This window comes from Platichthys flesus, chromosome 16, assembly GCF_949316205.1.
Source record: "Platichthys flesus chromosome 16, fPlaFle2.1, whole genome shotgun sequence".
Lineage (NCBI taxonomy): Eukaryota > Metazoa > Chordata > Actinopteri > Pleuronectiformes > Pleuronectidae > Platichthys > Platichthys flesus.
The window spans coordinates 16,593,646-16,620,714 of NC_084960.1; the positions used below are offsets into that span (position 1 = coordinate 16,593,646).

General features: G+C 42.1%; 2 pseudogenes; both read left to right on the forward strand.

Annotated features, from left to right (window-relative positions):
- Positions 1-1,009: 1,009 nt before the first annotated feature.
- Positions 1,010-15,454, forward strand: LOC133971463 (uncharacterized; annotated as a pseudogene).
- A 4,913-nt stretch (positions 15,455-20,367) lies between these two features.
- Positions 20,368-26,734, forward strand: LOC133971461 (uncharacterized; annotated as a pseudogene).
- Positions 26,735-27,069: the final 335 nt, after the last annotated feature.

Consider the following 27,069-nt stretch of genomic DNA (forward strand, 5'->3'; position numbering starts at 1 on the left):
CCCATCTTCTGAAAAGAAGGAGGCAGGATTTATGACCTATAATACAGGCAGCCAATAGGGGCGCTAATGACTCTTCGATCAGTGGTTCTAGCTTCAGGACCCACCATCACCCCTTAATGACCAAAATCAAGGACAATTTTCAACTTCTCAAATTTATCTTATAAAAAGATGGTGCCGTTTGAACCTGAGATACACAACAATTCAGTAACTTCAGCCTTTTTTAACAGACTGTTTGAAAGAAGTGCTTTGAAAGAAAAAAGTCCAACTACTGAGAAGTAGTATCAAAATCAAATTATGTAGCTCTAGCTGAGAAAACTCACTCACTGAATCTATGACAACCAACAAAACTGATCCTATTCACACTCCTTAACAAATACTGTTGAGGAATGAGAATAGACAGCAATCCCTTGCATACAAAGATCCCTTCAAAATAACAGCACAGGAATTTTTTTACCCAGGCAAAGGCCCACGACCCAGAGACAACGGGGGTGGCAACCTCACCAGTTGGGATCACTGTCATAGATCAGGAACATAAGGCTCTACTTTTTGATGCTGTCATGATTGAAGAAAATAAATACATAAAACTAATTTTTAACAAATCAATGCATATTTTGTTCCTTGAATACATCACAAACAAAATTCTATGACAATGAGGAACATTGTCTTATTTATGACACATTTATATCATTCATATTAATCGTATTGACATTGTCAAGCAATTCCAGGGTTTTGATGTTGTGTAAAGTAAAAGTCCTGTTGACTAGATTTTTTTTTACATGAATTAAACAAACTGGAGTTAACGTGGCCCTTAGAATGTCTCAGATTTCCCAAATTCCCCCTAATTATTTATTTACTTACTTATTTTTGTATTCACTTTTGCTACCAACATGAGTTTCAGAGCTGAAAGAGTTAAGTGCAGGACTAGGTGGGGCCAAACCTGCTGATGTGGAGAAAGTACAATGAAAACAAACAAGTGTGTCAACTTTTTTCAACCCTGCTGAGGATTTAGTTCTTGCAACAAGCCCTCCAGAAACAAGCAGCCAGTTTTCATTGTATCAGAGAGACCAGCGAAGCATCGAAGCCCCAGTAAAGAAGTGAAGGCAGAAGGGGAAATGTCTGCTGCAAGGTAAAGTTTGACTTTAGAGCAGAAAAGAGAGAGAGATCAAATTTCAAGTGTTTTTAATCCATATATTACACACAAGTAGAAAGTAGCCTAGGTACCTATCTTCAAGTGCTTTTTTGGATTTAAAGTTTTTGTGCTTTTTTAAAATGCTATACATATTTGAGATCTATAATAAACAACAACTATTTACCATTTAAGGTAAAGTCTAGTGAATGAAGACACATGCTGACATTGAGCTCCCTGACCTAGACTTGTCAACAGTTACTTTGACCAAAGGCTCTGACACACGTGAGCTGACATAATCAAACACAAAATAGAGAGAAACAAAACTATCACAACAAAACAGAAAACAACCACAGTGATTATAAACTACAAATAGATACAAAACAATGACAATGTCATCTGAGCTCTAAGCTTGGGGATTTTGTTGAACACTTTCGTTGTGGCGTATTTCCTTGAGTTTTATATTTCCTGTATAATTTAGAAAATGTGCTCCTTATCGCAGTCATGTTTCCAGTGTCTTCTTGGTCGTATGCCTTGTGGTTTGCAGTTTATTCCTGTTCCCCTAATTTTTGATTGCATATTGAGTTTTGATCTTTGTTTTTTGGAATCCTGTTTTTTATACTTTTGTATTGTTATTTCTGCCGAGATTTATTTTGTTATTTTACTGGCTCCTGCATTCAGATCCAAACAAATAGACAAAAAATTACAAAACAACACCAAACAACGAAAGAGAGACTGAAGCACCTAAAAAGAGACATATAATACCAAATACTAAAAACAGACCACAAACACCTCAACACTTGCCATTAAAATAAACAAAGAAAAAGAGAAACAAAACAATCACCAAGAGAACAGAGGGACAACATAACAACCACAAAGAGACATAAAATGACTACAAAACAACTAAAGACACACAAAAAACACAAAGAGATACAGTGTCACCACAAAAAGAAAGAAAACAAACAAAATACATGGTAAATGACTACAATGTAACAACTTCAAACCAACAACAATTATTGACAAAGAACAAAAACATCCACAAAGAGACAAAAAGGCACTTCGACTTTATGATGGAGATACATTCAGTCTTTCAGTGACATTTTCTGATCAGGGACTTAAATGAAATGTCCCAAAGTGATTGATGCTTTATATCTTATTACAGAAAAGAGCTACAGCAGGAGTTGTGCCGCTATGTCACAAACACCCTCATCTACATTGACACTGTAAGAGAATTCTGTGAAGACGTCTCCAAATGGGGGCTCCATAGGGAGACCGAATTAAACATGATGATAGATATCAAAGAGAGGGTTGATGGCATCGACCTAAACTTCAACCATGTTTCTAAGTCAGAGCAAAAAGGTAAGGCCTTTGGGGAATATTTGAAGAACAAGCTGACCCAAGTGACCGCAGACAGCAGGCGTGTAAAGCTGCAGGAGGAGCTGGATGCCGTGCTCAAGGACACTTTAGTTGGCCTGGCGAAGCTCGAATACTTCCTGGACGCAGTGGAGAAGCTGGCGGTCACTTCACTCCATGTGTTTACGGAGAACCAGGCGCTATTTCTGCCCAAAGGAATCACCTTTGATTGTGTTCAGGTTGTCATCACTGCAGCACGGCGGATCTGCCCTCTCCTCCTCAAGTTCAAAAGAGACGCACACGTCTTCTTCCTGCCCAGACTTCAGAATGTGGAAGTGCTCTCGTATGAGTTGGACAAGTATATACAGAACACGCAAAAAATCTGCGAGACGTTAGGAAAAAGGTGAACAGACGTGCAACAACATGACACATTTAGCAGTGGGTAACATTTAGTGCTGGACTTAAGTGTAACTGTTTTTCACAGCTCCCTGAGTGACTTTCATTCGAAAACGACGACGGAAACTATGGTGAACTTCGACGTGGATCTGTCTGAAGATGACATGCGGAGGATGCTTGATCATATTAATCAGCTGGTTGAGATCAGGTAAGTGTTGTTTAAGCTGCTTTCAAACTACTTACTGGACTTGAGTGCAACCTTTGTCACAGCAGATCATACAACTCTTCTGAACAGATTCAGGAGCTTGGTTGGCCTATAGACAGAACTGCTTTTAATTTAATAGTTTTTTCATTAAGTTCATCTATTGCATTCATTTGTTAAGCCTGTATGTGTTGGTCATGTTATTTATCATTTTACTCATGATCAAAGAATCAAATGCTACTTAAAGTCCCACAATCCATGCTTATAAAAGGGAGGGACATTTTATTGTTAAAGCTACAGTTTGGCAAAAACTTTACATCAGATCAGTGCCTTTAAAAATCAATATATATATATAATTTGCACATTTTGCAATTATATTAAATTTTTGCTCCTTGAAACTCTATTGGAATACTATTTTTATTCTCTCCACCACCTTTGCCTACGCCTGAGGATTTAACTGTTGAATCAGAGAGCGTAGTTCCCTGCAGGCTGGACGAAATCTGGTAGAATTTATAGTCATTGGGAGGGAGTTAAGAAATTCCAGAAGAAATTTCAGGAGAAAAGACAGATCAGCAAAAACAATTAGAAGGACAGTGTGACATTCGGTCATTTATGTTTGTGGATTTCTGTCTCTTTGTGTTTTCTGTTTCCTGTTTTGTTTTGTAGCCTCGCTTTCCTTGTGTCTTGTTCCAGCTTCTTGGGTGTGTCACTTCCTGTCTTGGTGATTGTCTTTCACAGTCCTCATGTGTCCTCACCTTTGGCTAGTTACCCCAGCCTTCCATGTGTCTCTATTTAAGCCTCTGTGTTCCTTTTGCCCTGTGTCGGTTCTTTACTCGTTTCTACACGTTGTCGTATATGGATTGTCTTGTCCTGCTGTCTCGTCCAGCTTCCCCTGCTTATCTTTCCTTGTTCTCCGTGCACCTTGTCGCCAGTGGATTACCTCATTACTATGTTTTGTTTTTTTCTGGTTTAAAGAATCCTTTTTATATTAAATACCTTTTTTTTTATTATAACCTCTGCATCCTGGGTCCATCTCCTTCCTCAAACCGTGACAGAACGAACCAACCAAAAATATGGTTATTTTATTTTTTGAGAGATTTTATTATTTTGATTGTCTGGTGTCTGAGCTGGAGTGGGGAGGCCAAGACACTGCAGAGATCTTGGTGATGGAGATCTGGCTGAAGGATCGCCCTTGGGTGAGCCACACCGTGCCGTACCTCCCGGAGCTGCAGGAGAGGTTTAGGGAGATGCGCAGCATTGCAGTCCCATCCTCTAACCCGTTTGAGGGAACCCGCCTGGCCCTTGGTGGACCCCACAGCCTGCAGTGGAGGTGTGCGGTTGGTGGCAGAGGTTGGAGCAGTGCCCCCTGTAAGGGAAATGTAACATGTGGTATACTTTGATTGATCAATATTGAATCTCTAATAAATGTCACTTTGATGTTGCTATTTCCTGTTGAACTGAATGAGTGTTAGCCTGATTACTCCAGACACAGTAATCTAATTAGTCCAGACACAGTAATCTAATTAGCCCGGACACAGTGTGAGAGTAATTTACTATTCAGGCAAATGGTTGATGTGAGGAAGTCCTTTGATGTCTACAACTGTGAGCAAACGTATCCTTGAGAATTCAGGATGTTGCTCGACCAACTGATATTATAATGATTTTCTCACCCATGCTGATTCACCTAACAAAGACCTTACAGCACGGGGGATTCACTCCAGGGGTCTTAGAGCAGGGGACACGTTATCGGTCACCTACTTCCTTTATATCAAAGAGGCTGATCGATGAGTTTGTTCCTCTCTAGGAGGAGCTTGAAGATGTTTGAAGTGCTGCTTTTCCCGTGTCATCAACTGTTTAACACCCCCCTCCTGAATGGGTGGGTTAGCCAAATGTATAAATACCAACCACTGTCTTCCTATCTGGGTGCATATGACAAACTCAACTCTGTTGTATGTACCATGCTCGAGCATTAAATGTGTGACAATACTGTAAGAGAATTGTGTCTCGTTTCCTCCTTGCTAAAGGTGGGATTGTAGAAATTGCCACGACAATTTGGGGGCTCGTCCGGGATGCCTAACTCATTCACGCTTCAAACCATTCTCAAGACCAAGTTTAAATCTGCGCGCAGTCGGTGAGGGGATTTTCTTTTTATTAATTATTATTGCCCAAGACCCGAAGTCTACCTCTCCTGAAGGGCAAGTCGTAATCGACTCCCAGGGTGAGAAGAGGCTGCTTGTGAGATTATGGAATGAAGATTGTTCGATACGGCATCTGAAATTTTTCTTTGAAGGAGGATACAGTATTGAAGAGCACGGGGTGACGCGTGAGGTAGAGTGACATTACTTAGGGGTGATGACCCATTGATAAAGGAATTAATAAGAATAATATCAATTAATGTCATCTGATTTTTGTGTGCTGGTAAGTGAGTAACTGCAAATTTATCGAAATGGGGAAACTTAATAGCAAACCTTTTACTGAAGTGTGTGATCTAATGGGATGTGAAAAACTTATGTGTGAGAAATATGGTGATGACTCCTGTAAACAGCTTCTGGTGTGGGTAGAGAAATTTGGATTTCCTGACAATGGTAGTTTTAGTTTAAATCAAATACAGGCGCTACAGAATAAAATGGAAAAATATGAGAAAATGAAGGGTAAAACCAAAATAAATTGGATAGCATTTATGAAATGGAGGAGCGAATCTGAGAAAAGGAACAGACAGCAATGTAGTACACAGGGGGGCAACAGGGAGGGGGGTGCAACTAATCAATGTCCCCAGCTCTCACATTCACAGAAAGAACTGGATCTTCTCCCTGCCTCTGCCGCTCATCAAAGTCGCCACAACATTACATTACATTACATTTCATTTAGCTGACGCTTTTATCCAAAGCGACTTACAATAAGTGCATTCAAACCCGAGGGTACATACCAAGGACGACAAGAATCAAGAAAATACAATTTCTTCAAATAAGGCAAAACTACAAAGTGCTATAAGTAAGTGCCATTTAAGTGCTAGTAAAGTGTTAGTTTCAAAAAGTTGTTAGTGTTTTTTTTTTTTTTTTTTTTATTTATTCAAGGTAAAGTCGGAAGAGGTATGTTTTTAGTTTTCGGCGGAAGATGTGTAGACTTTCTGATGTCCGGATGTCAATGGGGAGGTCATTCCACCATTTAGGAGCCAGGACGGAAAACAGTCGTGTTTTTGATGATTGTTTAGCTCGCAGTGAGGGAGCAACGAGCTGATTGGCCGAAGCAGAGCGGAGTGAACGGGGTGGGGTGTAGCGTTTGACCATGTCCTGGATGTAGACTGGACCGGATCCGTTCACAGCATGGTACGCAAGTACTAGTGTTTTGAACCGGATGCGAGCAGCCACTGGTAACCAGTGAAGGGAGCGGAGGAGAGGAGTAGTGTGAGTGAATTTAGGTTGGTTAAAAACCAGTCGAGCTGCTGCATTCTGGATGAGCTGCAAAGGTCGGATGGCAGTAGCAGGTAGACCTGCCAGGAGCGAGTTACAGTAATCTAGACGTGAGATGATCAAAGCCTGGACCAGAACCTGCACCGCCTTCTGAGTGAGAAGGGGGCGTATTCTCCTGATGTTGTACAGCATGAATCTACAGGACCGTGTTGTTGCAGAAATGTTGGCAGTAAGGGAGAGTTGGCTGTCGAGTGTTACACCCAGGTTCCTAGCCGTCGGAGTGGGGGTTAACACAGAGTTGTCAAAGTTAATAGTCAGGTCAACCAACAGCCTGCTCTCTCATACCGAGACATCCAAGGACAGTCGGCCGCAACAGGAGGGGCAGCATCCGCACCACCCCCATATCACCAGAAATTGGATGAGGCAGCTGCAACCATGACGGCACAACACAAACTCAGCCCCATATCCACAAGAACAAGAGCACGCGACGTCCACAATCTTCCGATGATTGAGGTGCCAAATCCAAGATCAAACGCCGATGCAGTGATGTATGTCTACAGAGCGTGGACACCAGAGGAGATGCGCTGAATTTCCAGTGAACTGTCAGCCATAGCGACCCAAGGAGGGCCTGCAATTTCTGAAGTACTGTCCCAACTTGTATAACAGTAAAGGCAGACTTTTAGAGAAACCAGAAGTCTCTTGCTCCACAGCATAAAACTGAAACGGGGCAGAGTATAAGGACACTGGCCAGAGACAGACATGCGCTATGACTGGAGAACAGATGCTGTTTCGCGGACATGTGAAGAAAATATGAGAACAGCCTGATGAAAAGGTGGTCAGATTGATTAAAGTCTTCAAAGAAAACCACTGAATGTTGCCACCAGAAGACCCTGACAACTGTGCGAGAGACTGTAACACGACAAGGCTGAAAAGGAGATCCACTGGACTTATTTTTCACGTATCCCAGAGACTGCACAGAGGATGAGGCATGGCTTGCGGCAGAGGTGGAGGAGACTCCAGATTCAGGTGAACGCACCCTCAACAGCACATACATACACAAACATTACTAAGAATTGTTTAACATGGCAAAAAGCAAGTGAATCTGAAGTTTTACTTGAAATAACTCAAAATGTAGCAGGCAAGATATCACATTTCTTGTTTATTCTGGGGCCACAAAACAACATTATCTTCCAAATTGGGTGGTATATATATATATTTTTACTGTTGGGGCATCAGGCACCAAAATTAAATACTCATATACCACACCTTGGTCTGTTACCTAAACAGATGGGGATATTAATTACATGTTGACTTGTAAATTTGTTAGGACACAAAATGTGGTCTTAGGCTTATTTTTGCATAATAAACAGGAAGGGGTTTAGGTCAACAGAACATGAGATATCCCAGGTGAATATGTACAACCAGATCATGGTTAAGTACTGTACCTACACCAATGGGACCTGTTACCCTCTGGACCAAGGTTTATAACCTCAGATCTGCTTGAAATAGCACACACAGCGTCATGCAAGTATCTGATTTACATTGCACAGCAACAGTTAGTGAAGGACCAAAAAAAAAAAAAAAAAAAAGAAAAAAAAAAAAAACTGGTTCCAGGAAGATTAAAGAAAGAAATTGTATTACTAGTGATTGGGTGTATTATAATAATATATTGTAAGCATTGACTGTTGTGTTGACCCCACAATAGGTAAATCTTTAATATACTTAAACCCATCACCAGATGTATTTATAGCTAAAGCAAATGATGTGCAGTGGGAAAATGTGGCCCCCAGGGTCACTGAGTGTTCACAAGATTGTAAATGGGAGGACAGTGAAAAAGGAATTCAATATTCTTCCCAAATGCAAACATACAGATGCCCATTTCAGAGCACTTTTCTGGGGGAAAAAGAATTGTGTATTTAGAAAAAAAAAACTAAAAAAAAAAACTGCTAAATTTAATCAAAAGGTTTGGAGTTAACCATTGACTCTTCAGAGTTACAAGAAGTGCAACAAAAAGTATGGGCTAATGATAAATATGACCTGGGATTATTTAAAAATTGAACCACTCAATGTGACACCAAAGAGCACAGTGTTAATGTCAAAACACAACATCCACTCAAATCAGAAACAGTAGCAGGGATAACGCCAGTATTTTAAAAACTGGTAAAAACCGGAGTCATCATTCCATGTGCACACTCACCAGTAAGAATGCCTATTAAATAAATTAAAATAAAATAAAAAAGAGAGAATAGAAAAGTTTCTCTGGTTCCACCAGAAAGCATGTGGTTTTTGTTTATTTTGAATTGTTGATTTGAATAATGCATTTTTCAGTGTCCCAGTTCATCCACACTCTCAGTATTGGTTTGCTTTCACGTTTCAGGGCAAATCATATACGTTCACACGTATGCCCCAAGGTTTTGTGGAATCCCCTGCAGTGTACTCACAGGTTTTACATGCAAGTCTTGAGGACTTGGCATTACCAGCGGGAAGCATGCTGATACAATATGTTGATGATTTGATGATTTGTTCACCAACAAAACAGGCCTGTAAAGTCGACACAGTAGCATTGCTAAAATATCTTGCAGACCGGGGCCACAAGGCCAGCCTGGCTAAGCTGCAATTTGTCCAGAAAAGTATAACTTTCCTAGGACACAAAATTTCTAGCAGCGGTAAAATTTTGAGCTCAAATGAGTGGAAGCCATCCTCAAGATTCCAGCACCGCGTACTAAAAATGTAATTTTATGGATGACAGACAACTGTAAACAGTGGATCTGTGATTATGCATCCCTGGAGGCTCCACTCATGTATGTTATGCATGGCCAAGGACTGACACCAACCGACAACCTGACGTGGACGACAGACGCTGACACAGCATTTACCCAACTGCAACAGACAGACTTCGACACCTACACTGGGTCCACCAGATCAAAACAGATCATTTACACAGACTGTAAATGAGAAAGGGGGTTTCATGACAGTTTAGTACAAACGACCAGTGGCGTCAATCTCCTCAGAGAAATTAGATAGCTTGGCATTGGGTCAGCCTCTCTGTCTAAGAGCAGGAATGATATCAAGAGGTCAAATTGTTTATGCCATATTCTGTATCTTCTATTCTGCTAGAGCAGCAACCTAATTCTATTAACAGCCATTTTACTCTGTAAAAGTGTGAAGCTCACACTAAAGGTGATTCTGTTTCAACAGGTAAATGCTCAAGCAGATACAGCAGCAGAGGAAGCGGCAACTAACCAACATACTGTAATTGATACTCCTTTTTCCTTTCTCTCACAGATTTAGCAGAAGCACAGAGCCACACTAACAACATAGAGAAAGCAGAATTAAAATGTTTTAACAATGTATGTCAATCTAAGGACGGCCGTCCATGTCTGTTTAAATGTTTATTTGTTGTTCCTGTTTTATTGAAAATTGTCTGGTTTCACAAATTACTCTTTTACCTTTTACTTCAAAATGTTTAAATTTTCTGACAGGCAACACTACAGGAGGCCAGGACATACAAGCCCCTGGCCAACCGTTTGATCGCTTGCAAACGGGTTGCATTGCACTAACACCATGTGAAGGAAAGAAATATTGTCATGTGGCTGTTGACATGTTTTCCCTAAAGGTAAAGCAGATGCCTCTGCAGTCGCAAAGGTGTTAGTGCGAGAAAACATTCACCCTAGATATCCCACATGAAATCAAAAAAAACTCTCATGGATCAAAGCACTACCGGTAGTGTTTACTGACCAAGAGACGGAGGGGATGGGCCAGTACAGGTATGTACTGTGTGTACATAACCAAAATGTTGAGCCTTATACACACAGGTAAATGCAGCAATCCCGCAACCAGCAGAGGGCCAGTTTCATAAACCTCAACACACGCCAGCCATTGCGGAAAGGAACAGGCCAACAGCTGTTGCAGATCAAGGAAGAGATGGCCTTATAAAGTGTTATTGATCCATTATGATCAAAATGAAGGATTGTAAGGGAAATGTAACATGTGGTATACTTTGATTGATCAATATTGAATCTCTAACAAATGTCACTTTGATGTTGCTATTTCCTGTTGAACTGAATGAGTGTTAGCCTGATTACTCCAGACACAGTAATCTAATTAGTCCAGACACAGTAATCTAATTAGCCCGGACACAGTGTGAGAGTAATTTACTATTCAGGCAAATGGTTGATGTGAGGAAGTCCTTTGATGTCTACAACTGTGAGCAAACGTATCCTTGAGAATTCAGGATGTTGCTCGACCAACTGATATTATAATGATTTTCTCACCCATGCTGATTCACCTAACAAAGACCTTACAGCACGGGGGATTGACTCCAGGGGTCTTAGAGCAGGGGACACGTTATCGGTCACCTACTTCCTTTATATCAAAGAGGCTGATCGATGAGTTTGTTCCTCTCTAGGAGGAGCTTGAAGATGTTTGAAGTGCTGCTTTTCCCGTGTCATCAACTGTTTAACACCCCCCTCCTGAATGGGTGGGTTAGCCAAATGTATAAATACCAACCACTGTCTTCCTATCTGGGTGCATATGACAAACTCAACTCTGTTGTATGTACCATGCTCGAGCATTAAATGTGTGACAATACTGTAAGAGAATTGTGTCTCGTTTCCTCCTTGCTAAAGGTGGGATTGTAGAAATTGCCACGACACCCCGCATCTCTTAGGCCAGCTCGCAGGCACCATCCTCCAGCCCCAGCCATAATCTTGTACGCTGGAAGCGGCGGGGCCTTTTGGGGACCCCGCAACCTCAAGGGATTTCCTGTGGCGGGTTGCGGACGTTGGAGAGGGGGCATACACAGCAGAAGCCTCTCTCTCCAGCAGCAGGCTCACAGGCATCTCCAGCCCCGACTGGGCCCCAGCCACACCGAGGCCCTGCTCCACGCCGGAGGCTCACAGCTGACATCTCTCATTCTCCGACTTCAGAGGTCCTCACAGCGGCGTCGGTCCAGTCCCTGTCCCTCGCCGGAGGCCCCAAGCTGACATCTCTCATCTCCCGACATCAGAGGTCCTCACAGTGGCGTCGGCTCGAGTCCCTGCTTCGTGCCGGAGGCTCCCAGCTGATGTCTGTAGTTCTCCGATGTCAGTGGTCCTCACAGCAGCGTCGGCTCCAGTCCCTGCTCCGCGGCGGAGGTTCCAACCTGACGTCCCCTGTGTTTCGGTGTCGGGGGTCCTCGCGGTGCCAGCTCCAGTCCTTGCCCCGCACCGGAGGCTCCTGGCTGACGTCCCCTGTGTTCCGGGGGTGGGAGGTCTTCGTGGTGCCAGCTCCAGTCCCTGTCCCACGACGGAGGTTCCTGGCAGACGACACTCTGTTTCCGGCGTCGGAGGTCCTCCCGGTGCCAGCTCCAGTCCCAGCTCCAGTCCCTGTCCCACGACGGAGGTTCCTGGCAGACGGCACTCTGTTTCCGGCGTCGGAGGTCCTCACGGCACCGGCTCCAGTCCCTGCTCCAGTCCCTGCTCCAGTCCCTGCCCCACGCCGGAAGCTTCTGGCTGACGTCCCCTGTGTTCTGGCGTCGGAGGTCTTCGTGGTGCCAGCTCCAGTCCCTGCCCCCCGTCCGTGGCTGAGGTCGGAGCTCTTGCCCTCTGCCCCTGACTGGTCTTCGGGCTGCCCGCCTGAGGAGCTCCCGTGCTTGGCTCCTGACCGCCCCTTCTGAGCCTCAGAACTCTGCCTTTGAGCAGCCACGGGGCCACCCTCCCAATTCTCAGAACTCTGCCTTTGAGCGGCCACGGTGTCGCCCTCCCGAGCCTCAGAACTTTGTCCCTGAGCGGCCACGGCGCCGCCCCCACAAGCCTTAGAAACTCTGCCTTTGAGCGGCCACAGTGCCGTCCTCCCGGGCCTCAGAACTCTGTCCCTGAACGGCCACGGCTCTCTGTGTGCCTTGTCACCTGTTAGAGTTGATGTTTATTTTTTTTTATTTTTTTTCTGGTTTAAAGAATCCTTTTTATATTAAATACCTTTTTTTTATAACCTCTGCATCCTGGGTCCATCTCCTTCCTCAAACCGTGACAGACAGGGTATTAAAAATGTGTCAATGTTCAGTTTGTTGAGCCTTTAAGGTGCATCCGAAACTTTGAAATTTGAATAAATGTTTCACTTAACTCCCTTTTTTATCTTCATCAGGATGAACAAGCACTTCAGGATGGTGTTCTTGTTTCAAGAGGAATCGTTTTGTGCGACAGGAAAGGATGCTGGAGTTTCTCAACGACCTGGAGGAGGGGGCTATTCAGCTCGACAGGATGAATAAGGGGGCAAAGGTCTCCAGCGTGGTAGGCAGCTCGGTTGGGGCGACTGGAGGTGTGCTCTCCATTGTTGGCTTGGCGTTAATTCCTGTGACGGCAGGGCTGTCTCTAGCTCTGACCATGACGGGGTTAGGTATGGGAATCACCAGCGCAGTCAACAGCGCTGTCACCACCTTCACAGAGATCGGAGTAAATACAACTCAGCAGAACAAAGCCAGAGAGGTTTTCCAGAAATTCATGGAGGATGTGCAGAGTCTCCAGAAATGTCTGGATAAGGTGACCAGTCAAGCTGACATCAAAATGGAAGCAAGTATCATCCCAGTGGCTGTGGGAGTTGGCAAGGGTCTTGGTAAAGTTGGTGCTATTGGAAGACGTATTGATGCATTAGTTGATGTTACCTCTGCTACTAATTTGTTGAAAAACGAAGACTTGATTGCAAGTGTCGCCAAAGGACCTCTCAGTCTTACCAAGTCAGCCAAGGCAGGTCTCATAGCACTCAATGGTCTCTTCCTTGGCATGGATATCTTCTTCATCTGTAAGGACAGCCACAGTCTGGCAAAAGGAAGCGAGACCGCCTTCTCACAGTGGATCAGGGCCAGAGCTTCTCTGTGGAGCTCAGAGATGGATTCATGGCAGGAGCTAAACGACTGCCTGTGTGAGGGCCGGGAGACGTCAGAGAAAAAAAAAGCTCTTCTGGAGACACCATTTTATCCGGAGATGGATGTGAAGAAGCAAAGTGAAGTAGAAATGGAATTTTCTCCTGATAATGTGGTAGAAAAACTGAAATAAAATAATTTTTTTTTTTTGCTTCTCCAGAAAAGGAGCTAAATGGAACCCTGATAATTTGCCAGATTTTGAGGCTTATCAATACGGATTAATGATTTTGGCTTTCCCAGTGGGGGAACATTTAGTCAAAGACAATAACTAGGATTGGAAGACAAAATAGAATTGGGAATTAAAAAAGAAAAGTCAAAAAGAAAAGTGTCTAAGAAGGATCTCAATAAAATTAAAACATGCTTGAAAGCTTTTAGTGTGTGGAAGAAGGAATGTGGATGCAGGGAAAGAAGAAATGATGCAAGACAAAACTGTTTGTTACCCAAGGGAATGAATTTGATAAAAAGGCAAATGAATGTGAACCAACAGATAAATCTGTACAGAGGTTTCCTTGTATCCTAAAGTGAGGATATTGCGGGCGAGAGACTGTCTGGAGGTACACTGTGCATCTGCTCAGGCAGATTGGAGGAGGGGGGCCAGGAGAGAGCGGTGGAAACTCTGATTCATTCGACGCCTGAGATACACGGTATCACATCCACACCACACAAACAGGATAGGGAAAAACACACATTGATATAGGAAGCAATCAGATTCTTAGAAATTAAAAAGGACATTCTCTGCATTGTACATCAGCCCCCAACTGCAAGCATATAAAATGTTTTTTTTCTGTTTCAGTGCACGTGCAGAGAACTGTTCATCTGGTAACTTTAATGACGTCGACTCATCATCTTGGTCTCAAATAGCTGTTGTGAACATCTCCGCCTTACAGGAAATCCTTAAGATACTGTGGGCTCAGGGCAAACATGATGTTGACTTATAGAAATGCCTAAATCTGACTTGAGGCCCTGCCAACAGTTATATCCATCAAAACCTGAAGCCATTTAAGGCATTACTCCAGTTTTCGAATCATTCCGAAAAGTGAGAGTAATCATTCCATGGCATCACTCACCAGTACGCATGCCTTTTTTTAACGGGAAAAATCTAAATAGCAATTTCTTAAAAAAAAGTTACTTTTCTGGGTCATGTGATCACGGCAGAGGGAAAATCCCTCTCACCCAAACATATTGAGACTAGAATATTTAAGTCCCAGTTTAAATTTATGTTTGAGCATATCTTTGGTTTAATCAATTTTAGTGCTCCTATTTGATCTGATTAATAAACTGTTCTTATCCCAAGGGTGTGAAGGTAAAAAGCTTAGGTCATATCTGTCCCAATAATTTTGTAAATGTTCAATATGAATGTTTGGATTTTAACAATTCAATTAGAGAAGCAGTTTACTGAGCTTGTAACATATATATCCTGTGTCAAATGATTGATATGAATTCAAGAGCAATTTTTCTTAATGGGACTAGACGGTCCATCTTATCTAGTGTTTTAGTTGTTAGTTGTTTATTTTACCTATGGTTTTTTATTGTTTTATTAGGTGTTTATTTTATATATGTTACACTTCTATTAAAGAAAAATGTTTTTACAGAACAGAAACTTCTAATTCCCTAAATGACAAAAGAAAGTTTTGAGCACTGTCTGATTAAGATTAAGATTAAGATGCATGTATTTGTCCCAAACACATGCACAGACTCATGCAGGTAGGGAAATCAAACCTCTGCTTTTGACCCATCTGGTGCAGGACACACAGAGCGGTGAGCGACCATGTACAGCGCCCGGGGAGCAGATGTTGGGGGAGTAAGGTGCCTTGCTCAGGGGCACTAGACAGGGTAGGGAGAATCCTCTTGGATTTCTGGATAGATCAATCCAGGTTCGTCTTTTTGTTGCTTCTCCGTGGAGTCGAACCAGAGTCAACCAGAGACCTTCTCTACCCATAGTCCAAGTTTCTGCCACTAGTCCACCGCCTCTCAAGATCATACGGCCAGTCTGTATAATCTGTATTATTAAATGTACAATTCAATCTGCACATTATTCTCGTACATTCTAATAAATAGACAAAAGGGAATTTGGCTTTTTAAATGTGTTTTGGGCAGTTGGATATGTCTTGAAAAAAAAGTAGTAAAACTTCTTTGTAATTGTAAAGTTAGTCCAGAAAATGAAAAGACGACTTCATGACAAGAACATTAGAGGATTTCACTGGTGATAGCAACATTAGGGTGAATCAGAATCAGAATCAGAAGTATTTTATTGCAATGTAGGTTTACAGCTACAAGGAATTTGCTCTGGTTATTGGTGCATACAATGAACATAGAAACATACAAATGCAATAAATACAACATACATAGGAAAAGCAATAAAAAATAGAAAACCAGTTTATATTTACTCACTGTTTACTTCTTATTTACTCACTTTTTTCCAATATTTATACCATGTAGCATTTATTTTGACGGAAACATTTCTGAATAAAAATATATGAAAGATAAAAGATATAAAAAGTGAAGTAAAAAGTGAAATGCAAAATGCAAAACAGTAAACAGTGTCCGATTGCAATATGCAATGTAATGCAGTATAATATAATATGAGATAATGTGTTAATTTAACACATCCTTGTATGGAGGACCATACATGACATAAGTAAAAATAAATAAATAAATAAATGTATAAATAAATACAGAAATAAATGAATAAATAAAAATGGAAATAAATAAATAAATACAGAAATAAATAAATAAATATGTTAATACCAAAAGAAATGTCAAAAGAAATGTCTTAAATATATTTTAACATTTATTTTTTCCCTGATACATTTCCTTTGCATTTGCAGTGTCCTTATGCTAATGAGAAAGGCGGGCCTAACCACAGTCTCATGCAGGATTGGTCACAGGAGTGTAATGATCCAGCCCTACTACTTCTGCCTTTCAATGCTGGTGTCCAGTAGCTGTTTGCAGCGTTGAGCCAGTTCACACTTAAAATGAACTAGTTCAAGTTCAGAGGGTTAGTTAAGGTTATTTTTTATTGGGATGATTTAGCTGTCAGTAGTCCTGACTGTGAGCGTCACGTCTCGTGTTGTACTGAGCACAATGAGTGAGCCGAGAGGAGGAGGAGGAAACAGAAACTCCAGCTCGGTACAAACCACCTGCAGCTTCTGCTCTGATCATGAAGCCGCTGATCTCTGAGCAGATGTGACCAGAGAAACTCTGTGTTTTCACTGTTTCCACTGTTCCACAGAGTCACTAACTGGCTGCTTCACGGTGAAGAGATCAAGTCTCAGTCACTGCCCGTGTCTCTGAGCGAGTGTGTGACGGAGCGCAGGGGCTGTGTGTGTGTGTGTGTAGTTCAGTTGACCAATTCTGCTCGAGACTGAGGTTAAGCCCGCCTTTCTCATTAGCATAAGGACACTGAAATGTGGAAATAAATAAATGTGGAAATAAATAAAAGTTGCAATAAAAGTGGAAATAAATAAATAAATGTGGAAATAAGTTTAAGACATTGATTTATTTAATTCTGCATTTATTTCCATATTTATTTATTTATTTCCACATTTATTCCAACTTTTATTTTTCGATTTCAGTGTCCTTATGCGAATGAGAAAGGCGGGCCTAACCTCAGTCTCGAGCAGGATTGGTCAACTGAGCTACACACACACACAGCCCCTGCGCTGTGCCACACACTCGCTCAGAGACACAGGCAGTAACTGAGACTTGAGCTCTTCACCGTGAAACAGCCAGTTAGTGACTCTGTGGAACAGTGGAAACAGTGGAAACACAGAGTTTCTCTGGTCACATCTGCTCAGAGATCAGCGGCTTCATGATCAGAGCAGAGGCGGCAGGTGGTTTGTACCGAGCTGGAGTTTCTGTTTCCTCCTCCTCCTCTCGGCTCGCTCCTTGTGCTCAGTACAACACGAGACGTGACGCTCACAGTCAGGACTACTGACACCTAAATCATCCCAATAAAAAATAACCTTAACTAACCCTCTGAACTTGAACTAGTTCATTTTAAGTGTGAACTGGCTCAACGCTGCAAACAGCTACTGGACACCAGCATTGAAAGGCAGAAGTAGTAGGGCTGGATCATTACACTCCTGTGACCAATCCTGCATGAGACTGCGGTTAGGCCCGCCTTTCTCATTAGCATAAGGACACTGCAAATGCAAAGGAAATGTATCAGGGAAAAAATAAATGTTAAAATATATTTAAGACATTTCTTTTGACATTTCTTTTGGTATTAACATATTTATTTATTTATTTCTGTATTTATTTATTTATTTCCATTTTTATTTATTCATTTATTTATTTATTTCTGTATTTATTTATACATTTATTTATTTATTTATTTTTACTTATGTCATGTATGGTCCTCCATATCCTTGTGGTGTGGGAGCGGAATAAATGACCGAGTCAGGTGGGGGTCCCGGGCCTTGTTGATGAGGCCAACTGCAGCCCGGAAGAAGCTGGTCTTGTGGCGGGCGGTTTTGGTCCTGATGGACCGCAGCCTCCTGTCCGAGGGAAGAACCCCAAAGAGTTTGTGACCCGGGTGAGAAGGATCAGCCACAATCTTGCCTGCACGCCTCAGGGTCCTAGAGGCAAACAGGTCCTGTAGAGATGGCAGATTGCAGCCGATTACCTTCTCAGCAGAACGGATGATACGCTGCAGCCTCCTTTTGTCGTTTGCGGTGGCAGCAGCGAACCAGATGGTGATGGAGGAGGTGAGGATGGACTCGATGATGCAGGTGTAGAAGTGCACCATCATTGTCTTTGGCAGGTTGAATTTCTTCAGCTGCCGCAGGAAGAACATCCTCTGTTGACCTCTTTTGGTGATGGAGCTGATGTTCAGCTCCCATTTGAGGTCCTGGGAGATGATGGTGCCCAGGAAGCGGAAGGACTCCGCAGTGACGACTGGGGCGTCTCTCAGGGTGATGGGGGTGGGTGGGGCTGGGTTCCTTCTGAAGTCCACAACCATCTGCTGGGCTACATGGAATCATTATGTGCTCAGATTTATCAAAATGAAATCGAAACACAAAGCTGACATTTCAGCAGGATCCTGAACCTATTGCCAAAGCAGCCAAACGATTAGGATGGAATATCCTTGATTGGCTGATGTAGTGGAAAATAACTGTGTGAAAATAAAGTGTGGTTGAAACCTATTTTTTAGATGAAAAGTAAGTTTATGAAGACCTGTCTAAATACTTTTATGAACTGTCTAAATACTGTTTTTGACCTAAACTGTTTTATGATCGGAACTTTTATGACATGAAATCCTTATGACCTTTTTACCACTTATTAACTCTCCAAAGAACTGAATTTATTTCTGCTTATCTCCAAAGGAAACATATGTAAATCAGTTTTCTGTGTGTTCATTCCTGTCTCAAACTGCTTCTAGAGAACCAGTCTGAACTGTTTCAGACAAACAGCCTTTGTTCTCCTATATGAGATCCTTTTATTTTACTGTTCTCCATATTCACTCTGAGATCCCTGTGACTCTCTTTGTTGATCCTTTTCTGCAGAAAGCCCCTATTAAAATACACAAAGACAAATTAGATTTTCGAGGCCTCTTGTATTTTCAGATTTCCATCTCACGAGCTTCAGGGGCACGATGGTGTTGAATGCTGAACTGTAGTCAATGAACAGCATTCTCACATATGTGTCCCTCTGGTCCAGGGGGGAGAGGGCAGTTTAAGGTTGAGGGAGATAGCATCTGCAGTCGACCTATTTGGCCTCTAGGCAAACTGAAGTGGGTCCAGTGAGTCAGGGAGGGAGGAGGTGATGAAGGATTTGACTAACCGCTCAAAACACTTCATGATAGTGGAGGTGAGTGCTACTGGGCGGTAGTCGTTCAGGCCAAGGGTTTTTGTTTTCTTCGGAACCGGGACAATGATGGTCTCCTTGAAGCATGCAGGGAATACAGACTGGAGCAGTGAGATGTTGAAAAGGTCTGTGAACACATCGGACAGCTGATCTGCACACACCTTGAGGGCTCGGCCAGGGATGCTATCAGGTTCAGGTGCCTTGCGTGTGTCAAGTGATCTCCAAACATCTGCCCTGCATGTTACAGGAGGGAAGCAGTCCTTCTTGGCCTCTTGTATCTCCACACCTGCTCTCAAAGCAAGCATAAAAGGTGGTCAGTTCCTCTGGGAGAGATGCAGACACAACATCAGCACTGCTGGTCTTTCTTTTGTAGTCTGAGATGGTTTTTAGTCCAGCCCACATGTTCCTTGTGTTGGAGCCCTGGTAGCGAGACTCCACTTTGTGCCTGTAATGTCTCTTGGCACTTCTAATAGCACTCCGGAGCCCGTACTTGGACTTCCTGTACTCCAGTAGATCACTGAGGTCAAGCCAGCCGACACTCGCATATCTGTGGTCAAATCAGCCGACACAGAAATTCTACTGCGCCCATATACCGACATTTATGGTAAACGCATCCAAATCGTTTTTTCAAATTAAACTGTTGACATGGCGCATATACAAAATGCATAATTTAAAATTAAATGGATTGGATTATATTCTCAAGATGTATATATATTGTCTTATGTGTCATTTTTTATGAATAGCATTCCGACTGTATCAATTTAGAGATTTAACCAAATAAAAGCCACACATGTTTAGCTTCAAGTAGCTAATTTCTGGATACTTCAAAGTACTGTAAAAACACTTTGCTGAATAAGTTCAGAGAGGGACTGATATGCCTGTGTCCGGGACCCCTCTGTATCCAGAAATTAGCTACTAAAAACTAAAAATGTGTGACTTATTTTGTAAAATCTCATAATTGATACTGTCAAAATGCTATTCATAAAAACGACACAGGTAAGACGATATATACATCTTGTGGATTTAACCCAAAAAAATATTTTTCAAGTATGAATTTTGTATGGGCTCCATGTCAACAGTTTATTTTGAAAACCGTCCCCCTTCTGGGCGGTTTGGATGCGTTTACCATAAGTGTCAGTATATGAGTGCAGTAGAATTCCTGTGTAGGCTGATTTTACCACGGAGATGCGAGTGTCGGCTTGCTTGACCACAGTTCCAGATCACCTGAGTTGTAGGCAAGGGTCCGTGCTTTGAGTTTGGCTTGGACATCACCATTATTCCAGGGCTACTGGTTTGGGAATGTTCGTACAGTAATCCTCGGTAAGACGTCATCGATGCATTTGTTGATGTAGAGATGACTGCGGCCGTGTATGTGTTGATGTTGTTGTCCTGGAACACACACCACTCCGTAGTGCTGTAGAAGTCTGAATGGTCCGAGTCCCTGGTCTGTCACGTTTGAGTTTCTGACTATAGGAAGGCATCAGCAGAACTGAGGCCACAATAAACGCAGCCTCGGTCCGTGAGATCTCTGTCCTGTTGATAACCGCACGCAGCTCGTCCAGTGCCTGGTTAGTTACGGCATGGGGCGGAATACACACCGCAGTTATAACGACCGATGTAAACTCCCTCGGGATGTAATAAGGTCGGCATCTGATCATGAGCTGCTCCAGGTCCGGAGAACAGCCCGATAAATAATCTCCACATCTAAGCACCACAGATTGTTCACCGTGCAGCAGACACCTCCTCCCTTGCTATTCCCCAAGTTTATTGTCCGGTCGTGGCTGTGAATGGAGACCCCCTCGGGAACAGGGGCAGAGTCCGGGATCGAGGGGTCGAGCGAGGTCTTCGTGAAAACCATAACGTTACATGGTAATCAAATAACACTGGAACATCAGTGTGAGAAAATGACCGAAATCCACCCTAGAGAGAAAATACTGGTTTGTATTTTCACTTTTTAGTTATTTTAGTCTGTCTCCCATCTTCTAAAAAGGAGGAGGCAGGATACTTGACCTATAATGCAGGTAGCCGCCAGGGGCGCTAATGACTCTTAGATCAGTGGTTCTCAACTGGTCTGGCTTCAGGACCCACCGTCACCCCTTAATGACAAGCCGCGACCCAAATCGAGGAAAATTTTTAATTTCTCAAATTCATCTTGTAAAAAGATGGTGCCATTTCAACCTGAGATAGAACAGATTATCACAGTATGCAAACAGACACAAACAAATCATGGTAAGCCAAAACGACCAGCAGATGGCGAGCTTGCATAACAATTCTGAATCCATGACAACCAACGGATCTATGACAACCAACAAAACTGATCTTATTCACACTCCTTAACAAATACTGTAAAGGAATGTGAATAGATGGCAATCTGCTGCATAAAAAGATCCCCTTCAAAATAAAAGCAAAGGGTTTTGTTTTGCCTGGGCAAAGGCCCACGACCCACCAGTTGGGAATCACTGTCTAAGATTTGTCTTTTGGGAGCTGTCATTTTGGCCATCTTCACATTCAATCTACGTTGAGATACTATAACATGACACAAATGCAAAGTGTAAATTCTGAAACATCAAAATCTATTCGATCAATTTTTATTGAAGACATGCACAAATTAAAATGCAGTGGATGTAATGAAGCTCTTAATGTAACATTAACTGGTCTATTCAATTTAACCTAGACATTAATTTTGATGTGTACTTCGACCTATTTAGTTTTTCTAGTATATGTCCCATCCATAACCAGGGAGGATCCATTACCAGGGAGGATGCAGGATCTATGACTTATACTGCAGCCAGCCACCAGCTGCCTGCTCATTCAGAGTTGAATGAGTTAAGTGCAGGATTGGGTGTGGCTCAGCCTGCTGATGTGGAGAAAGGAAAATGAAACCTAACAAGTGTGTCTACTTTTTTCAAGCCTGCTGAGGATTTAATTCTTGCAACAAGCCGTCCAGAAACAAGCAGTCGGTTTTCATTGTATCAGAGAGACCAGCGAAGCGACGAAGCCCCAGTAAAGAAATGGCGGCAGAAGGAGAAATGTCTGCTGTAAGGTAAGTTTTACTTTACGCAGAAGAGAGAGAGAGACATTATTTCAAGTAACTTTTTCTGAATAAACTTGGGAGTTGAGTGTCTTTAATCCTTATAGTACACTCAAACTTGTTGCTTCTGAGTTTTTTTTCTTTTTTGTATCAAATAAACATAGAAATCCACAAGTGGAAAGTAGCCTCAGTACCTTTCTTCAAGTGCTCTTTTGGAGTTAAAGTTGTGGTGCTCTTTTAAAACTGCTATCCATATTTGAGATCTTTAACAACCAACAACTATTTTCCATTTAAGGTAAAGTGTATTGAATGAAGACACCTGCTGACATTGAGCTCCCTGACCTAAAGGCTCTGACACATGTAACACATGACATGACACAGTCAAACACTAAATGGAAAGAGACACAAAACTACCACAACTAAACAGAAAACAATCACAAAGAGATTATAACCACAAAGAGATAAAAAACAAGGACAATGTCATCTGAGCTCTAAGCTCTTAGCTAAAGACTTTTTATTATGGCATTTTTCCTTGGGTTTATATTCCTGTTCAGTCTGAGTTTTGCGTTTCCTGTTTTATTCGCTGTCATGTTTCCAGTGTTTGATCTTTGTTTTTCGGAATCCTGTTTAACTTTTGTTGCGTTTGTTTTTGTTATTTTACTGGCTGCTGTATTCAGAACCTGCTTTTCCCCAATTCCTGACAAACAAATTGAAAACTACAGAGAGACAGAGAGACCAAAGCATCAAAAAAGGGACAAAAAAATGAACTGCAAAGACATATAATACCAAATAGTAAACAGAGAGAGAATGACCACAAACAGAATCAAAAGAACAACAAAAAGGAACAACCATGAAGATAATGTTAATGCACTTTGCCACTTGCCAATAAAACGAACAAAGAAGAAGAGAAACAACACAAACACTGAGGGAACAAACTGAAAACATAACAACCACAAAGAGACATCAAATTACTTCAAAACAACCACAGACACACAACAACCACAAAGGGATCCATTTTCACCACAAAAATTATGTAAACAGTCTTAAGACAAAATAAATGTCTACAACCACACAACTAAAAACCAACAAAAATTATCTACAAAGAACCAAAACATCTAAAAAGAGACAAAAGGCACGTCAACTTTATGATTGAGATACATTCAGTCTTTCAGTGACATTTTCTGCTGAAGAAGTTAAATGAAATGTCCCAAAGTGATTGATGCTTTATATCTTATTACAGAAAAGAGCTACAGCAGGTGTTGTGCCGCTATGTCACAGACACCCTCATCTACATCGACACTGTAAGAGGATTCTGTGAGGACGTCTCTAAATGGGGGCTCCATAGGGAGACCGAATTAAACATGATGATAGATATCAAAGAGAGGGTTGACAGCATCAACCTAAACATAGACCATGTTTCTAAGTCAGAGCAAAAGGGTTATGCCTTTTGTGAATATTTGAAGAGCAAGCTGACCCAAGTGACCGCAGACAGCAGGCGTGCAAAGCTGCAGGAGGAGCTGGATGCCGTGCTCAAGGACACTTTAGTTGGCCTGGCGAAGCTCGACTACTTCCTGGATGCAGTGGAGAAGCTGGCGGTCACTTCGCTCCATGTGTTTACGGAGAACCAGGCGCTATGTCTGCCCAAAGGGATCACCCTCGATTGTGTTAAGGTTGTCATCACTGCGGCACGTTGGATCTGCCCTCTCCTCCTCAAGTTCAAAAGAGACGCACAAGTCTTCTTCCTGCCCAGACTTCAGAATGTGGAAGTGCTCTCGTATGAGTTGGACAAGTACATACGGACCACGCAGAAAATCTGCGAGACGTTAGGAAAAAGGTGAACAGACGTGCATCAACATGACACATTTAGCAGTGGGTAACATTTAGGGCAGGAAGTAAGTGTAACTGTCTTTCACAACTCCCTCAGTGACTTTCATTCGAAAATGACGATGGAAACTGTGGTGAACTTCGATGTGGATCTGTCTGAAGATGACATGCGGAGGATGCTTGATCATATTAATCAGCTGGATGAGATCAGGTAAATGTTGTCTAAGCTGCTTTCAAACTACTTACTGGACTTGAGTGGAACCTTTGTTTCAGCTGATCATATAATTCTTCGGAAAAGATTCAGGAGCCTGATTGGCCTTAAGACGGAACTGCTTTTAATTTATCGTTTTTCATTCAGTTCTTCTACTGCATTCTTGTGATGTTGGGTCCCACAAGGCTCCATCCTTGGCCCTTTTTTGTTAAGCCTGTATGTGTTGGTCATGTCATTTATCATTTTACTCCTCGTCAGAGAATCAAATGCTGTTTAAAGTCCTGGTAGAATTTATAGTTATTGGGAGGGAGTTAAAAATTCCAGAAGAAGTTCCAGGAGAAAAGACAGATCAGCAAAAACAATTAGCACAAGGACATGGTATTAAAAATGTGACAATGTTAAGTTTGTGGTGCCTTTAAGGTGCATCTGAAACTTTGAAATTTAAATAAATGTTTCACTTAATTCCCTCTCTTATCTTTATCAGGATGAACAAGCACTTCAGGATTGTGTTCTTGTTTCAAGAGGAATCATTTTTTGAATTCATCACTGACTTCAGCAAGCGACAGGACAGGATGCTGGAGTTTCTCAACGACCTGGAGGAGAGTTCTACTCAGCTCGACAGGATGAATAAGGGGGCAAGGATTTCCAGCGTTGTAGGCAGCTCGGTTGGGGCGACTGGAGGTGTGCTCTCCATTGTTGGCTTGGCACTAATTCCTGTGACGGCAGGTGTGTCTCTCGCTCTGACAATGACGGGGATAGGTATGGGAATCACCAGCGGAGTCAACAGCCTTGTCACCACCGCCACAGAGATCGGAGTAAATGCAACTCAACAGAAAAAAGCCAGAGAGGTTTTCCAGAAGTTCATGGAGGATGTGCAGAGTCTCCAGAAATGTCTGGACAAGGTCACCAGTCAAACTGACACTAAAATGGAAGACAGTATCATCACAGTGGCTCTGGGAGTTGGCAAGGGTCTTGGTAAAGTTGGTGTTATTGCAAAAGGTATTGATGCATTGGTTGATGGTGCCTCTGCTGCTAAGTTGTTGAAAAACGAAGAGTTGATTGCAGGTGTTGGTAAGGTGGTGGCTCAGGAAGGTAAAGCATTACGGAATGTGCCCAGGGTGGCCGCAGACATCCCAGATATTGGTCAGGCGGTCGCCAAAGGTCCTCTCGCTCTTTCAAAGTCAGCCAGGGCAGGTTTCATAGGACTCAATGCTCTCTTCCTTGGCATGGATATCTTCTTCATCTGTAAGGACAGCATCAGTCTGGCAAAAGGCAATGAGACCGACAGCTCAAAGTGGATCAGGGCCAGAGCTACTCTTTGGAGCTCAGAGATGGATTCATGGAAGGGGATCCACGACTCTGTGTGTGAAGGCTGGGAGAGGTCAGAGAAAAAAAAAGCTCTTCTGGATACACCATTTTATCCGGAGATGGATGTGAAGAAGCAAAGTGAAGTAGAAATGGAATTTTCTCCTGTTAAAGTTGAAGAAAAACTGAAATAAAATAAGTTTTGCTTAACAGTGCAGTGGTCAGTGCAGAGAGAGTATCTCTGTATTAGGGTTACAATAACTGTATTGTCACAAGTCAAAAAGAAAAGTGTCTAAGAAGGATCTCAATGAATTTTAAACACATTTTGAAATCACAAAGTGTGTGGAAGAAGGATTGTGGATGCAGGGAAAGAAGAAATGATGCAAAACAAATGCTTTTTGTTACCCAAGGGAATGAATTTGATGAAAGGGCAAATGACCGTGAACGAACGAATAAATCTGCACAGAAAAAGGTTTCTTTGAATACTACAGTGCCTCAGTGTGTCAGAGTGGACCATGATGTCTATGTCTTATCTCTGTCTTCACACACAAAGAAATCTTTATTTCCGAAGTCTCACCAAGTGAAATTTCCATCACAAGGTCCTGCAGTTAAATTGTACAAATCCATTTAGACTGTAACTCACCAGTATTTCACTAGTGAGCTAGAAACAAACTGTAAATAGAAAAATAAGAAATGTTATGTATTGTCTGATCACAATAATATGGCCAATCTGTGTAATCTGTATTATTTATGTGTACAATTCTATCTGCACATTATTCTGGTAGAATCTAATAAATAGATAAAAGGGAACTTGGCTTGTGAATGTGTTGTGGGCAGCTGTGTGTTGACGATCAAAGAGGTGATAATGAAAGTTAAGAAGGGTTGGTTTGTCATAATCAACAGTTACATATGTTTTGGGGGGAAAAAACAGGTTAAGTTGTAAAACAAGCTGATCGACTGAGGAAAACATGTCTTCTGATTGAGACAAAAATCCTATTACCATTGAAGGAGGATTTCACTGGTGATGGCAACAGTAGGGTGAATGCTGAGCTTCATATAATCATTCTGTGCTCACATTTATCCAAAATGAAATCAAAACACAGGAGTTAACGTTTCAGCAGGATCCTGAACCGATCGCCAAAGCAGCCAAACGGTTAGGTTGGAATATCCTTGATTGGCAGAGTTATAGCATTTTCACACCAGAAAATCAGAACCATTTTGAATGTGTTTGTCATGTTGTTTATAGATCTGGTCAGTTTTGGTTTCACATTGTAATTTATGGGGGGCACTTAAGAATTTTGTATGAAATATATATGTCCTGTCGTCACCATCTACGTGTCGAGAAAATTATTGAACCAATTAATTTAGTTCCGACTGTAATATTAAAAAAAAAAATTCTACCAACATCACCAACTACAGGTGTAGTATACTTCTAGTTCAGAGGCACCAAATAACCATTCTTAAACAATAAATTGTCAGAGGCAAAGACTACACACAATCATGTG